The 14,167-nt window shown below is 34.8% G+C and overlaps 1 non-coding gene across 1 annotated transcript; it reads left to right on the forward strand.

The window, feature by feature from the left end:
- The first annotated feature begins 1,176 nt into the window (after window positions 1-1,176).
- Window positions 1,177-1,247, forward strand: Smp_tRNA_02050_Pseudo_TTG.1.1. Its single transcript has one exon. It is a non-coding gene (tRNA).
- Window positions 1,248-14,167: the final 12,920 nt, after the last annotated feature.

Below are 14,167 nucleotides of genomic sequence, written 5' to 3' on the forward strand. Positions count from 1 at the left end.
CATCTGTATGCTTGATCAAATTCGTTCTCTGCAAACGATTTAAACAAATTACGTACACTAACTATTCGAATTATGATCACTTTTCATTTGAATAATCAGTAGCATGTTTATGAAACAAATGAATGCATACAACTCCACCATGACTGCTTTCTTCGGTTTATTTAAATTTATTAGAATTGGGGATCGTGGAGATTGTGGTAATTTTAAATTGTTGAATTCATAAGTTGATTTAAGCTAGACCACTATTGAAAACCTGGAAGCATTGGACGGTCGTTTCGTCTTCAGTGCTCTAGAGGTTAAGCGTTCGAGCACGAGTCCAAAAGTCTTGAATTTAAGTTCCATATTCTGGGTCATGGGTGCGTACTGCTGAGGAGTCTCATACCTGGATGAAACAGCCGTCCAGTGCTTTGAGGCTTTGCATGGAGGTCTAGATTAAATCGACTCGTGAATTCAACCATTAAATTTTATAACTAAAAGAAATAAATAATTGTATGAAACGTTTTTTTAAATATTTACGTTACAAAGTTCAGAATATTTTTAAGATCTATTAATAAACTCGTAACTGAACATCATGAACATACCTGTAGTTGATGCTAATATAATCAAAATAAAGGCAAATTATAATAACACTAGTGATATTTCATCTTTTTAAATTCAATTTTCATATTCTCATATCTATGATCTTGATAACACTTGTACAACCTTTTATTCTTTTAACAAACAACCAGTACTATCGTACATAGTAGACTAAAATCAGTAGGAAGCTCACACTGGTTTATGTTTCATACTAATTAAGTATTAAATAATAAAAGGTATCTACAATATTGAGAGAACTAATACTCTCTGTCATTTTCGAACACTTATCACCCAGTAAACGAAGATGGATAGTAACTAGCAGTGTAATCCAGGATGTGCGTTTCGTCTTATTTGAAACTCTTCAGCTGGATATACCTGCATCTCAGAGTTGATGTTCACTATGAGACTCAAACCCAGAACCATTCGCTTCAGACACCATCGCATTACCCACATAGCTACTGAGTCTTGATAGACACCAGGATGCACATATGTCAACAAGAGACTGATCAATCGCAGTCCTAAGTAACAATGAGAAGATACAAGTAAACAAAAACCAGTGAATATAACTTCACCTCATTTCACAAGCAAGTGGCTATCAGGACTCAGTAGCTATGTGGATAACGCGATAGCGTTTGAAGCAAATGGTACTGGGTTCGAGTCCCAGAGTGAGCATCAACTCTGAGGTGCAGGTACATTAAGCTGAAGAGTTTCAAATAGGACGAAATGTGCATCCTGGATTCCACTGCCAATCACTATCCATCTTTGCTCAAAATGCTTATGAATTAAGTCAATGTCGAGACAATCTTCACAGGATGAATAAAAGCCAACAAGAGGCTGATCGATTGTAGTCCTAAACATCAATGAGAAGATTCAAGTAAACAATACAAAGCGAATAATATAACTGTTTGAAAACTCCAGAATGTTTTCATTAAATAATGTAGATCAAAATGAAAACTTGATATTTGATCTAATCACTGTACACAATTACAAGCCTACTACTCATTTTAATGTCATCGAAGTACTACCAATGAAGTTATATTTCAAGTGTATTAAATGATTAGAATTCAATATGTTTCTGTATTCCATACTTTTCTTACGTAGAAATAATTTGTTATAAACACGAATACATTATACCCTATTCCGGGCTACCTGTTTTTGCCATCTAAACATTTCAACATGTTATCTGTCTTCATTTTTTTTGCAACAGATCCTTGTCATATGTCCTGTTGCATAATCTATTCAGACGTGTTTGTGAAAAGTTGACGACATTTCGCTGTACAGAGACATAGTGGTTGCTGGCCATATACATCGAAAACAGTGTACACTATTGAAATATCGATCCCTGAACTGCTCAAATCTAATCGGTAATCACTGAATATTTATCGTTAGGATCGATCAAGAAATAAGAAGCGGAAACTTATTGAAGTACTTTGTTCTGAGAATTCTATATTATATCAAAAATATAATATTCAGTAAAGCGAATAAAATTTTCACAAGGGGGTTTTCATGGAGATTTCAGTAATTTTACAGTAAAGCGAATAAAATTTTCACAAGGGGGTTTTCATGGAGATTTCAGTAATTTTATATCGCTAAGATCATTAGTCAATTGGGACTCCTCAGCAGTGCGCATCCACGATCCCGCACTCATGAGATTCGAACCCAAGACCTACCACTCAGCAGTGCGCATCCACGATCCCGCACTCATGAGATTCGAACCCAAGACCTACCAGTTTCGCGCCAGAGCACTTAACTGATAGGCATTAACACCGCTAGATGCCGACTCAGGAGTCCTACATTAAGACGAAACGGTCGTTCAATGCTTCCAGGTTTTCCACGGTGGTCTAGCTTCAACTGACTCGTGATCTTAACTATATAAAACTGATAAAATTCATTGTTATTATTATGAAGGACAAAGTTATGAAACGTAAAAGTCGGTAACATACGTGTTTTTGGTGTGACTACTTAACAGTTTAAACACAATTATTATTAAAAGAAGTTTATATATTGGTAGTTGTATCTTAACAATTACAGCTGAAGAATACATTTTTTGTTATAACTTGTGGCTTTGTGCCCTATTAACATAAAACGTAGTGACACTACCGTCAATTAGATAACAATGATTTATTGACCGGACCAATAACGTGTAAATGCGTACGAGTAGTCTAGAGTCCTTATCGGTCCTTCTTCCTGCCTAGCCTTTCTTGTTAAGTCCAGAACACTAATCTCAGCTTCTGCGATATATTCCAAAAATACTGGGTTCATATACTAAACCAAACAGACCATACTGCACCACAAAATAGAAAACAACATTTGTAGAAGATCTAGCCAATAGTGAGTGTGGATGTGGGAGACTCTAGTAACTAGACTGGGAATAACTCAAGAATGGTAAATCATAATATCCTATAGATCGAAATAAAGCTTTTAATAAGAGAAACATGAATATATGTAGTTTATTTACTAAACAATTACACAATAAAAATATATGTATGATATTGGTCCATAAATGGTTCCTAAAAGTTACCATTCATAGTTCTCGTTGGGACATATCATTTTTAACCATTTCTTATATATTTTATTCAATTGTATGAATGTGCTGCTGATTTACTCTTAAGCAATCAGTATAATTCATAGTTCGCTGAAACTTTGTTCTAGGCAAACGAGAATGTCTACATATGAACAGCAAATAGTTATACTGGTGTATTGGACGATAACACTTTAGAGTGTGTGCATGAATTCTATGGACACTATTATAAATGTATATGAGACACAAATACGGTGTTCATTATAATCCATGATTAATGTTCTGTTGTTTACATGAAGCATTTACAAATGGGAAATGTATTAATAATCTAATAATTAATCAGTAAATAGGGAGACATACGTCCTGAGTTTTCTGTATCGAAGAAAACAAAATACATTAATTTCATTATTATAATATAAAGTCTAAGTCTTTCAAAATAGAGGAACAGATTTATATATTATGCTATTTCCATTGCTTATATCACTGACTGGTCCTAGTTAAGCAGTCAACGAGAATCAGGAGGCTTTTGACAGCTGTTTCTTCATGGTGTAGGACTCCTTAGAAGTAGTCATCTATGACATCATCACAGATAGAACCTACAGTTTGCAGGTCTTGCTATGAGCACTCAATCTCAAGACCACTGAGTCAGTATCCAGTTGTGTATATGTCTAGATCGAATCAGTTCACGATTTTGCGCAAACATCATCCACTGCTGAAGGTGAATACCTGTCGCACATTCCATTAGTCACCTCTTTACACTAGAACTCCTGGAATTACAACTACAAGTTAATTACTAATAAGCAGATGATTAAAATTAGTATAAGATATTTTGTGGAGCTTGTAGCATTTACATAGTTTACATCACTAATCTTAGTTAGACAACCAATGTATGAATATGTCTAAATTGTCGCTTTGTTAAGACCCTAAAGTAATTTTATGAATATGGAAGGAAATTTGTTAAGTTTCCTTGTATAATGTTCTTATACACCGAAAAGCAAGACGACTATATACATCTGAATAATATGCAAATTTCAACTATTAGTATACATTTAAGTGAATGATGTTGTCTCCATATTCCTTGAATGAAAATTTTTACTTTTTCAATAGACCCAAGTACTCATCAAATAACAAAGCCTATCAGATTATTAGTTTCATTATCAAAATATATGGAATGTAAAAGTACACAGTCTGTTCAATAGTTATGAGAAATAAGGTTGTTGTTTATTTAATGCAAAAGTTTATGTAAATCAATCTTCTCTTCCTTGAAATATTTACCAATGATGACAATACGGTTCTCCTAGTACTTAAAAAAAGTTTCTCTGGCAGCTTCTGGTCAACTATCAGCAAACTTGGGACGATTTTCGCAAATAATTTTCTCATTCTTATTTGTTTTACTAGAATGATATACACGAACGATCTTACTGAATACAGTTCATAAGTAATCATCCGGAAAAGAAATCAATCATCTAAAAACAGAAGAGACTCAACATGTTTGATCTCTTCATTATAACAAGAAGTTAACGGACGTCTTGACCTTTAGTCACTGGTATGGTCTACAAGGTCTACACGATTTAGTCTAACCTTCGGATAAACAAATTATTTTAACCCTTCAAGTTATTATATCACCCTGTCAACTACTCACGTGTAATCTTGACCATGTCATGTATATTTTTTTCATGATAATGTGTCTTTATCCATTTCCTGTATTTCTTACACTAAATTATATAGACTGAGTTATCTTATTATTCGACGTATTATCATACTCCAATGTTTCATACACTCTTTCCATCCTCTGTTGCTTGTCTACCTTTTATTATTAGCATGTTTGAAATATACGGATCCTAAATATAATTTGTATTCGACTTTTGATATACAGTTGTTCTAAACCTGTTAAGCTGACAGAAAATTCACAAAGTTAAGTAGGGTATGTATTTTATTATCATAACTTTTTGATCACACTGGGGTTGAACAGGCATGCAACTCTCGTTCATATATCAGTATAGGAATTTGTGGAGATTGTAGTATTTTCACTGTAGAAATCATAAGTCAATCTAAGCTAGACCATCACTGAAAACCTGGAAAGAGTCTCATACTCAGACGAAATGGATGTCCCAATAGTCTTATCACGTCATACGTTAACAGGGCATCCACTCGACCATAAGTCATAACATAACCAATGTTAACATTCTACTAACTAATATTCAGTAGGCCAGTCCCGAGAGCTTTCGTTTTAATTAATTAATATTTTGTTTTTAACTAGTACTCAATTTATATCTGAATAAATGATTATTACCTTATTCGTGATTCGTTATTAAGATTTTTATAAAGTGTACTAAGTAACAAAATACAATCACTGGTAATTTACAGTGGCTTTTGGTTAGTAATTAAAACTAGAACGGAAGGCCCAGGACAGAGTGGGTTGGAGAATACTCCATTGGGAGTAACAGGCGTAAGTAAGTAAGTATGGTTAGTAATGATGACTTTTGTTCGATCAATATAAATAACCCAATCCCATCATTTTTCATCATTGAATGGATGATATGATATCACGTACAATTTTTCTCATTGGTAGAACATAACCGTTTTGTAAACCCACATTCTATCCATCATATACATCAATGAATGATATTTGGCTCAAATGGTAAAGTGTAAGGAGTCTGTGAAAATTTTCGAACTTCATAGTTTACACCACAAAATGATTATAGTCTGACAACTACTGAATTCTATGTAACACCAAACAATTATTTCATCCTAGCAAGGGTCCCCTAAATGGTGTACATCTACAACCCTAACCCAGAATCTAATCCATAATTTTCAAGTCTTCTGTTAAGCACTTAACCTATAGACAATTAAGTCAGAACAGAATGGTTTACATACCTCACTTCGATCAGTTTCATAATAAAATGAAACAACTGTTTAGTGCCTTATAGTTTACAATGGTTAAGATGGTGGTTGGAGGTGGTCAACAGGAAACCCTGAAGCCGGGTTTCGTGCTACCCGGGTCCAGGATTTCCTGTCGGCCACCTCTAACCACCATCTTATCTCAACATAATGCACACAGTGCCGAGTCACCTAGACTAATGGCAATATTGTAACTTGATCAATAGCATTCGATCAGCCCTAAGAAGTACTTGACATGCATGACATTGATCACCACCCAGTGATCAATCAATTATGTTAACAATGGTTAGTTTGTGATTTATACTAAGAAGCAGAATGTTTCTTAGTTATAAAATACTTAATATATCAAAAATCAACTATTCAACCGATCACTTACGACTTGAACCGACTAATAATGTAAATAATAGATTAATTAAATAATAAAGTAAACAGTGTAGTTCAATAATTTATATAATGTTCATTGTAATGATTACGAATCATCAACCGATAACCGAAAAAGTAATTTTTCAAACCGTGGTTCAAATAAATTCAACTTAGTATTGTTTGAGAAGATTCAAAGAAACAATACTAAGTTGAATTTCAACTTCAACCCATTGCACAAGCAAGTGGTTATCAGGACTCAGTGACCGAGTGGAAAACGCGATGGCGTTTGAAGCAAATGGTACTGGGTTCGAGTCCCAGAGTGAGCATCAATTCTGAGGTGCAGGTACATCCAGCTGACGAGTTCCAAATAGGACGAAACGCGCATGCTGGATTCCACTGCTAGCCACTATCCATCTTTACTTACCATGTGGTTCAAATAGATTAACTCTTTAGGAGGAATAAACATGTAAAGGACTGGTAGGTATTTATTTGATAAGTCGTTTAATATGGTTTCTACGGAGATAAAATAAACGTTTTCATTGATAATCGATCGTTGCTTTTACATCAATATATATTACCTTATTTGTAAGTATTCCAGTCTTCTCGTTATTGATGTTAAAGATTTAGATTTTAATCAGTTTCTTTGGGTAGATATCCATCCTGAACTGGTCACCTTAATATTTCTACTGAGTTATAAGTACTTTAATCGAAGATGAATAGTTGCTACCAGTAAAATCTAGGACAAATGTTTCATTCTATTTGGAATTCGTCAGCTGAATGTACCCGAATCCCTGAATCACACTCAGCCAATTATAGTCTCAATTAGGAAAAAGCACACGTCCTGGACTCCACTGATAGACAGTGTCTATATTTACCTAAATTGATGTTGAACTTTATATCACATACTTATCATTATTATCTTAATGACAGTAAGTACAAAGATTTTAACAGATATCATTTCATTTCTCTGGGTTCTCATTAGCCGTTGCTTACAGATGGTACTATTTTAAAATCATAATTATTCATTGAATTTAACATACATAGTTACAATTGATGTTGGTTACAAGTAAACACGTGTAATTATGGTGAAGCAAGGATTCAAGTAGATTTGGTAAGATTTTGAAACATTGTCGCATATAAATACAGTATGTAGGAGAAAATTCTAGAATATGAAGATGGCGACTAATGATCATTGAGCCAAAAATTAGTTGATTACTTAATGAAAAAGCTGGTTAAGTTCAATTCATACTATTTCAAATTACCCCTATGTTTGCTTCATCGTTTTCTGAGTACAAAACTCTCAGATATTTTTGTTTCTTCATCTAACGGTTTTTTTTAAAAATGGTCTTGTGGTGTGTGCTACTGATGTCAATAGATATAAGTAGTGTGTATCATCAACTGAAAGTGGAATGCCTGAAGGCAGAAAGGTTAAGAAAACCGAAGAAAAGAAAACGAGAACAAAGAATGATTGGTGTGGAAATGAAAGGACAGTCAAGTTTCCAACCATTGATTGACATTTTGCAAATGAAGCATTTACTATATGGTTCTCGGATTTTACTAAGAAATTCTATAATTTTGTCTTCTACTTTATTATTATTATTTGAACACATAAATATTGGTACAAAGGGGCACCGAATACATATGCGCCTCACAAATCTCATTTCATTTGTGTGAGGGCTGTGATACTGCTCAGGTGCCCAAACCGAAGCAGGTGGTTTTCTTAGGGGACCACACCCGGAGACTTCGACCTAAAGGTCTGATCCACAAGACAGTGGAGCATCGTGAGGAGAGGCATTCCCATGGTAGCCGGTGACCAACAATTAGTTCATACACCATTTGTTCCCTCAGAGTACTGGAGCCCATGTGCACCATTGGTTTGGAATCAGGGTTTTCCAACTCCCCTATGTGGAATTTCCGTGTCCACCAACCCGGTTAAAGCGCCGGATATTCGCTTTTCGTTCTCTCAATTTTGTAGACAACATCAGTGCCACGAGAAGTTAGTGAGTAGGACTTCCTTGCAGAGGCTGTATACGCGTGGCCATGTGGGAGGATTTGGAGAGGGAGAGCGGACTCTCCCCACTCTCGGCCGCACCAGGGCATTTGGGTTCACTACAGTATGACCAAATTAGATAAGTTGTCAAGGCGTGTAAATTACCATTACATACATTTCTATGGCTACAACAATTTATAATTTCAAATTATATAAAAAAACATGTAAACATGAACCACTAAACAATTCACATATAACTTACATTTATCTGTAAACAATGTATTTAAGAGTGTTAGATTGATATTAAATGATTTCATTGTAAAGAGATAAGCCGAATTTATGATTTCACTTTCATTTGAAAGAAAATATGACATTTGAATTGATCATTTCTACCTATTTACGATTCAGGTTCTAAGAGTTTTCATGTTTTTTCATACTTGCAATGCCGACAATACGTTTTCATTACATAACTGACGAATTTCATTAACAAAACAACCCAAATACATTACAGTTTCATGAAATCTTTACAAAAACTAGCTAACACTTTATACAAGAACTTTCGTCTAAATTAGAGCGAATAGTTTCACAGTATTTGAGCGCCGAGTTGATGTAAGACATTAAATAGGGAGAATATATTTGTAAAATCTCAGCGAATGAATTTGAAGTAAATCCAATGTTTCGCCTAGCAATCCTTGAAAAACCTTAGACCAGATTGCCAGGCAAAATGTTGGATTTACTTCAAATTCATTCACTGAGATTTTACAAATACATATTATTCCTATTTAAATGTCATCTTGTCTATTATGTGAATAACTGGCACAATATTGTTGAGCAGGCCAGTATTTAAATGAGGGTTGACAACAAAATTAAAGATTGTTATAAGACGTACAAAGCCAAAAAGATGTATTCATTATATAGAATCTAACTAAATGAAACCAAATCTTAAACAGTATTTGAGAACTAGGAATTGTAAAGGGAAAGTTGTTCATCAACAAAGATGATGTATCGAAAAAAAAGGTTGCGAAGAAGATGGCTAACTCATTTATCAATCCCTTCATGTATTGTAATCGTTAAGAATATTGCATAATGTAATGATTTTTAAAATTTGTATAAGAAATCATTCCTTAAAAAGGATTTCAAGACGTCCATATCAATATTTTAAATCATAGGCACAAAGTTGAATACAGCACTCTAATAGTCTCATTGTTGGTAGTTAATAGTCGAGAGCAACTCCAAATTTCATATAAATACACATTCACTAATCACTGTCCTATTGTCGATTTGATTGATCATAACACTTCTGCATTCACTTTGTTGTCTAGATTATCCAGTGGTGAGTGAAAAATTACTGGACGGTGGTGAGTACTTTCACGTTATTACTGTTATTCCTGAGATTTGCTCAGCTGTTTTTACGTTACACTTACAATTGCCAAAAGATATATCACTAGGTAGTTTTAATTGTAATATTATTAAAAACAATCGTATATAATTTACTCACATGAAGCTAAATATAAGAACAGGAATATTAAAACCAATTAATCACAAATCGATTAGTTACAACTGACATATATAAACTGTGTGTATGATTTCCTTGACATTATTTGGTTGATTCTGTAGGTTGTTAAATGAAAAGTTAGAGCTGATAGCGATAAGTAATGGGTTCGACTCTCAATGGCAATATCATCATCATTAGAAAAATAGAGCATATTAAAAAGATGTTAAGATAAGTGAAGCTAATTATCATCATTTCTCACATTGGATACCAAAATAATGATGTTCATAATTTTGGAAGGTGTTTTCACTTTATCAACTCAAAATATACTCCTACAGTTCGGAGTTTCCTTAGATAATAAATCATATTTTCAGGAGGCGTTTTATGGAGATTTCAGTATTTTCCATCGTTGAAATCATGAGTTAATTAAAGCTAGACCACTATGGAAAACCTGGAAGCACTGGATGGCCATTTCATCCTATCGTGGGACTCCTCAGCAGTGCGCATCCACGATCCTGCCTCGCAAGATTCGAACTCAGGACCTACCAGTCTCATATTTTCCTAATATATTGCAATGACTTACCACAAAGACAATCAAAGAAGAATAGTAATAATGATTGGAAGAAAAAGTATAGTTGATTGTGTTTGGAGGTACAGAAACAATAGACTTTTAAAATGAATCACCTAAAGAAGAATAAACGTTTCATATCATCCTATACCGTGATCTGATTCTATTACGTGATTAAGTGCAATCAGCTAGTTAGTATCCATTTAAACGAACATGATCAGAATGAATATCAAACGATATAAATGGACTTGTTCCATTAATTCTATACACGATTACTTACCTTTAATTGATGTAATCCTTGTTTGAATAATGCAAATTACATACCACGATAAAAACATGACTTGAAACATCTTTATGAAACAAAAGTCATATTCATACAGTTTTATAATAAGGTCACACCCTAAATAAAAGTGTAATGTCTTTATTACAATACTCTACAATCTAAAATATGCTCAGCTAAGGATTTCTGAGTAAGTTTGCTTCTTTCCTTACATTTCACTACTACGCCCAGTAAAATTATATCTATAAACAAGATAAATAATCTTTACTCGTTTTCTATTGTGAAATTCAAAGTTGAATGACAAGTATAAAACAGATGAGAGAGTTTAAATCGACAAACGTTTATATAATTGCAGTCTACCGCTTTTGATTTTGCGTGTAAACTAACTCTTTATTTCAAAGTCTATTAGTTATTTAGAATCGCGAAGTCCTGTCTAATCTCATTTCTTCTTTTAGTCAGTGTCTGTAACAGTGTATCGAAAACTCACTTCCTCTGGCCACTAAAAGATAAACGAAGTGGAATTGATAGAAAATATTTAGTATAGTTTTTCGCAGCCTAACTGATTTGGGAGACTCTGTGAGGTTAATTCTGCTATGTATAGCTGTTTAGATTACACATCTGACTATGATGTAAACAGTTACAAATAAAACACTTAACTTGCTTTATACTACGCTCCATGTTAATTGTTTGGTATCGTCCTTCTGCTTCGAGTAACAGTTGTGAGTTACACTTTGGAGATACTTTGAAAGCAGTCCTGAAGTATAATGAATCTGAAGTACATACTGGTTCATTACCTTTTGTAGTTATAAACTGTGGTGTTTTTAGGATGATAGGTAATTTGTAAATCGTCACGTGGTTTATTTAAATTACAATATACAGTACCTTCAAGTGCATACAACATTTTCTCTCCGAATTAAATACTAGTTCATTCGCGACTACTAAAGTACAATTTTAGTAGTCTCGGCATAAAATACTCGCCGTGACAAACTTGTCTACTTTTGGATATCACATAGGCTGTGAAATGTTCCTGTTTGCTGGCGAGACTGTTTATCATTCTAGGAATGGCAAACGACATATTATCACTAGTCTTTTGAATTGTTTTGGAAGACAAAACTTGAAAAGCACTCTAGTTGTCTGTTGTACCTCAAAGATACTTTGTACATTACTTTGTCTTCTGACTACTTCAATTGATCAAAAAATGTCACTTTTGTAGCTGTAGTAAGCTCATGTTTGTTGAAATTCTAGGATTGATGAGTAAATGGGTTAAGGAGTTACTGTGAGCTTTGATCACGGTAGCATAGACTGTACTGATCATAAGCTTTACATAGATTCACTTGTATTTAAAGTGTACAAAAAAACCGAACATTTCAAGGGCTATTACGTTTAAAATCCGAATGCTCCGTAGGGACCGAAGCCCGTTTTTCAAGGTGGCTTTCAAGTTGTTTAGTCTATCAAGGTTTGTAAGGGGTACCATAACAATTCAAAATAAAAGCACTCACATTACCTACCAGTAAAAAGTTCCGTAAAGTAGGAATAAGTAGAAAAATCGATAAGAACAATAATAACGAGGTGCATCTGACCCCAAGACAACAATCAAGTTCTTGGTAGCCCCAGATATCTAATCATAAGTAAAAAGTAGAAGTGAGTCCGTAATGAGTTGTAAGACTCTACTGCATTTTCGTATTATTGAAGTTCCCAATCATCAATATCAATTACCTTTCGTCGCAGTGAGTGAAACATAAAATCTATTTTAATGTCAGAAAGTTCCAAAGCTGATGGATATAGCACCTAGTCAGGCTCAATTCACATATCCGGCACCGATCCAACCTTTTATAATGCGTCTTAAAGACCAGTCCACGCCACACTAGACAATAGTAAAAACCCTAAGAAATCACTCTAAGTTGTATTGCTAGATGAAGAGAAGCATTCAGTTATAGAAACTAGATTAAAAAGAAAAAACCTTATCGCAGGATTTCTCTGTAATATTAAAATTCCTGAGGCAAGCAAAATTACGACCAGGAAGATTGATGAAAATGCAGTGGGTTCAAATATGAAGCAAAATGTGATACAGAAGAACCAAAGTCCATGTAACATTGTCCGGATACACAGTTTCACTTTCAGTTCAGTATTTTCACTTTCTTAGTGCAATATTAGTTGCCATTATTTTGTAAAAAATATTTCTTTTCTGTTAGAAATACCAAATAGCTAACGAAAGTTGAATAATCATCTTCTTATTCATACGTGAATGTTCATCGTTGAGACATCACGATTTACTTGAAGCAGTAGATAAACCCTCAAAATAAAAAGTTCTGTAAGTCTTCGACATTTGAAGCCGACCTCGTTAGTCCTAATGGACACATCTGTCTGAAGATGCTCGGTCACGCACCCTCACCAGATCGCGAGTATGCCGTGCTACGAACCCCATGCAACAGTTAGCCGGCTTAAATTGATGGCTTCACGATTTGTCGATGGCCTTCCAAATATATGTTCGCACCGCTTCATTTCCGAATTCTGATTTGAATGAACTGGCATCCTTCAATTATAACTATTAACTTACAATACTATCTACAGAAATCCTCTTATCATAATAATCATCATATGCTCACTAGTGACTGGCTTCATGAGATATTTCCTGGAGTTCTAGTGAGAAGCCGTGGCCAGTGAGGTCCGACCGTGTGTGTTGTAAAGGCAGTTACTCCCTTAAGACAACAGTAAGCGGTCGCTCAATTCATGGATTGCTTGAAGTCAAACATTAACACCTTCAGATGACGGTTCAATGGTTTACAAGTTGAGCGTTCGCGCGCGAGATCGATAGGTCCTGGGTTCGAATACCGCGGGAAAGATCGTGGATGCGCAATTCTCAAGGGTCCCATACTGTAACGAAATGACATCCAGTGCTTCCAGTTTTTCCACGGTGGTCTGACTTTAAATGACCTATGAATTCAACCACTAAATTACAAATATGTTATGCGTAAAAACGTTGTCAATCTCCAAACACCTGTTTCGTCTTTATATTTATCAACTTATTCGTCCAGTTTTCTTGGATCCCGTTTCATTTTGAAGAGTCACTAAGTCATTGGGATCTGGGGTCGAAATATAAACACACTGTAAGCAAAGATGGTTGGTGGCTGACAGTGAAATCCAGGACGCACGTTTCTTCCTACCTGAGACTGGATGTACTTGCACTCCAGGACTCGAACCCAGTACTATTTGTTTCCAACGCCATAGTGTTATCCACCCAGCTAGTGAGTCCTGATAGCCACTTGCTTGTGCAATGGGGTGAAGTTTAAATTCACTTGATGTTGTTTGCTTGTATCTTCCCTTTGATGTTTAGGACGAAACGCAAGTCTTGGATTTCACTGCTAGCCACCAACCATATTTGCCTATAGTGCTTGTGAATTAAAGCGATAACGAGGCATTCCGCACAGGATGCACATATGACAATCAATCACAGCCCTAAACATCGATGGAAAGAT

The sequence above is a fragment of the Schistosoma mansoni genome, chromosome 5, assembly GCF_000237925.1.
Source record: "Schistosoma mansoni strain Puerto Rico chromosome 5, complete genome".
NCBI lineage: Eukaryota > Metazoa > Platyhelminthes > Trematoda > Strigeidida > Schistosomatidae > Schistosoma > Schistosoma mansoni.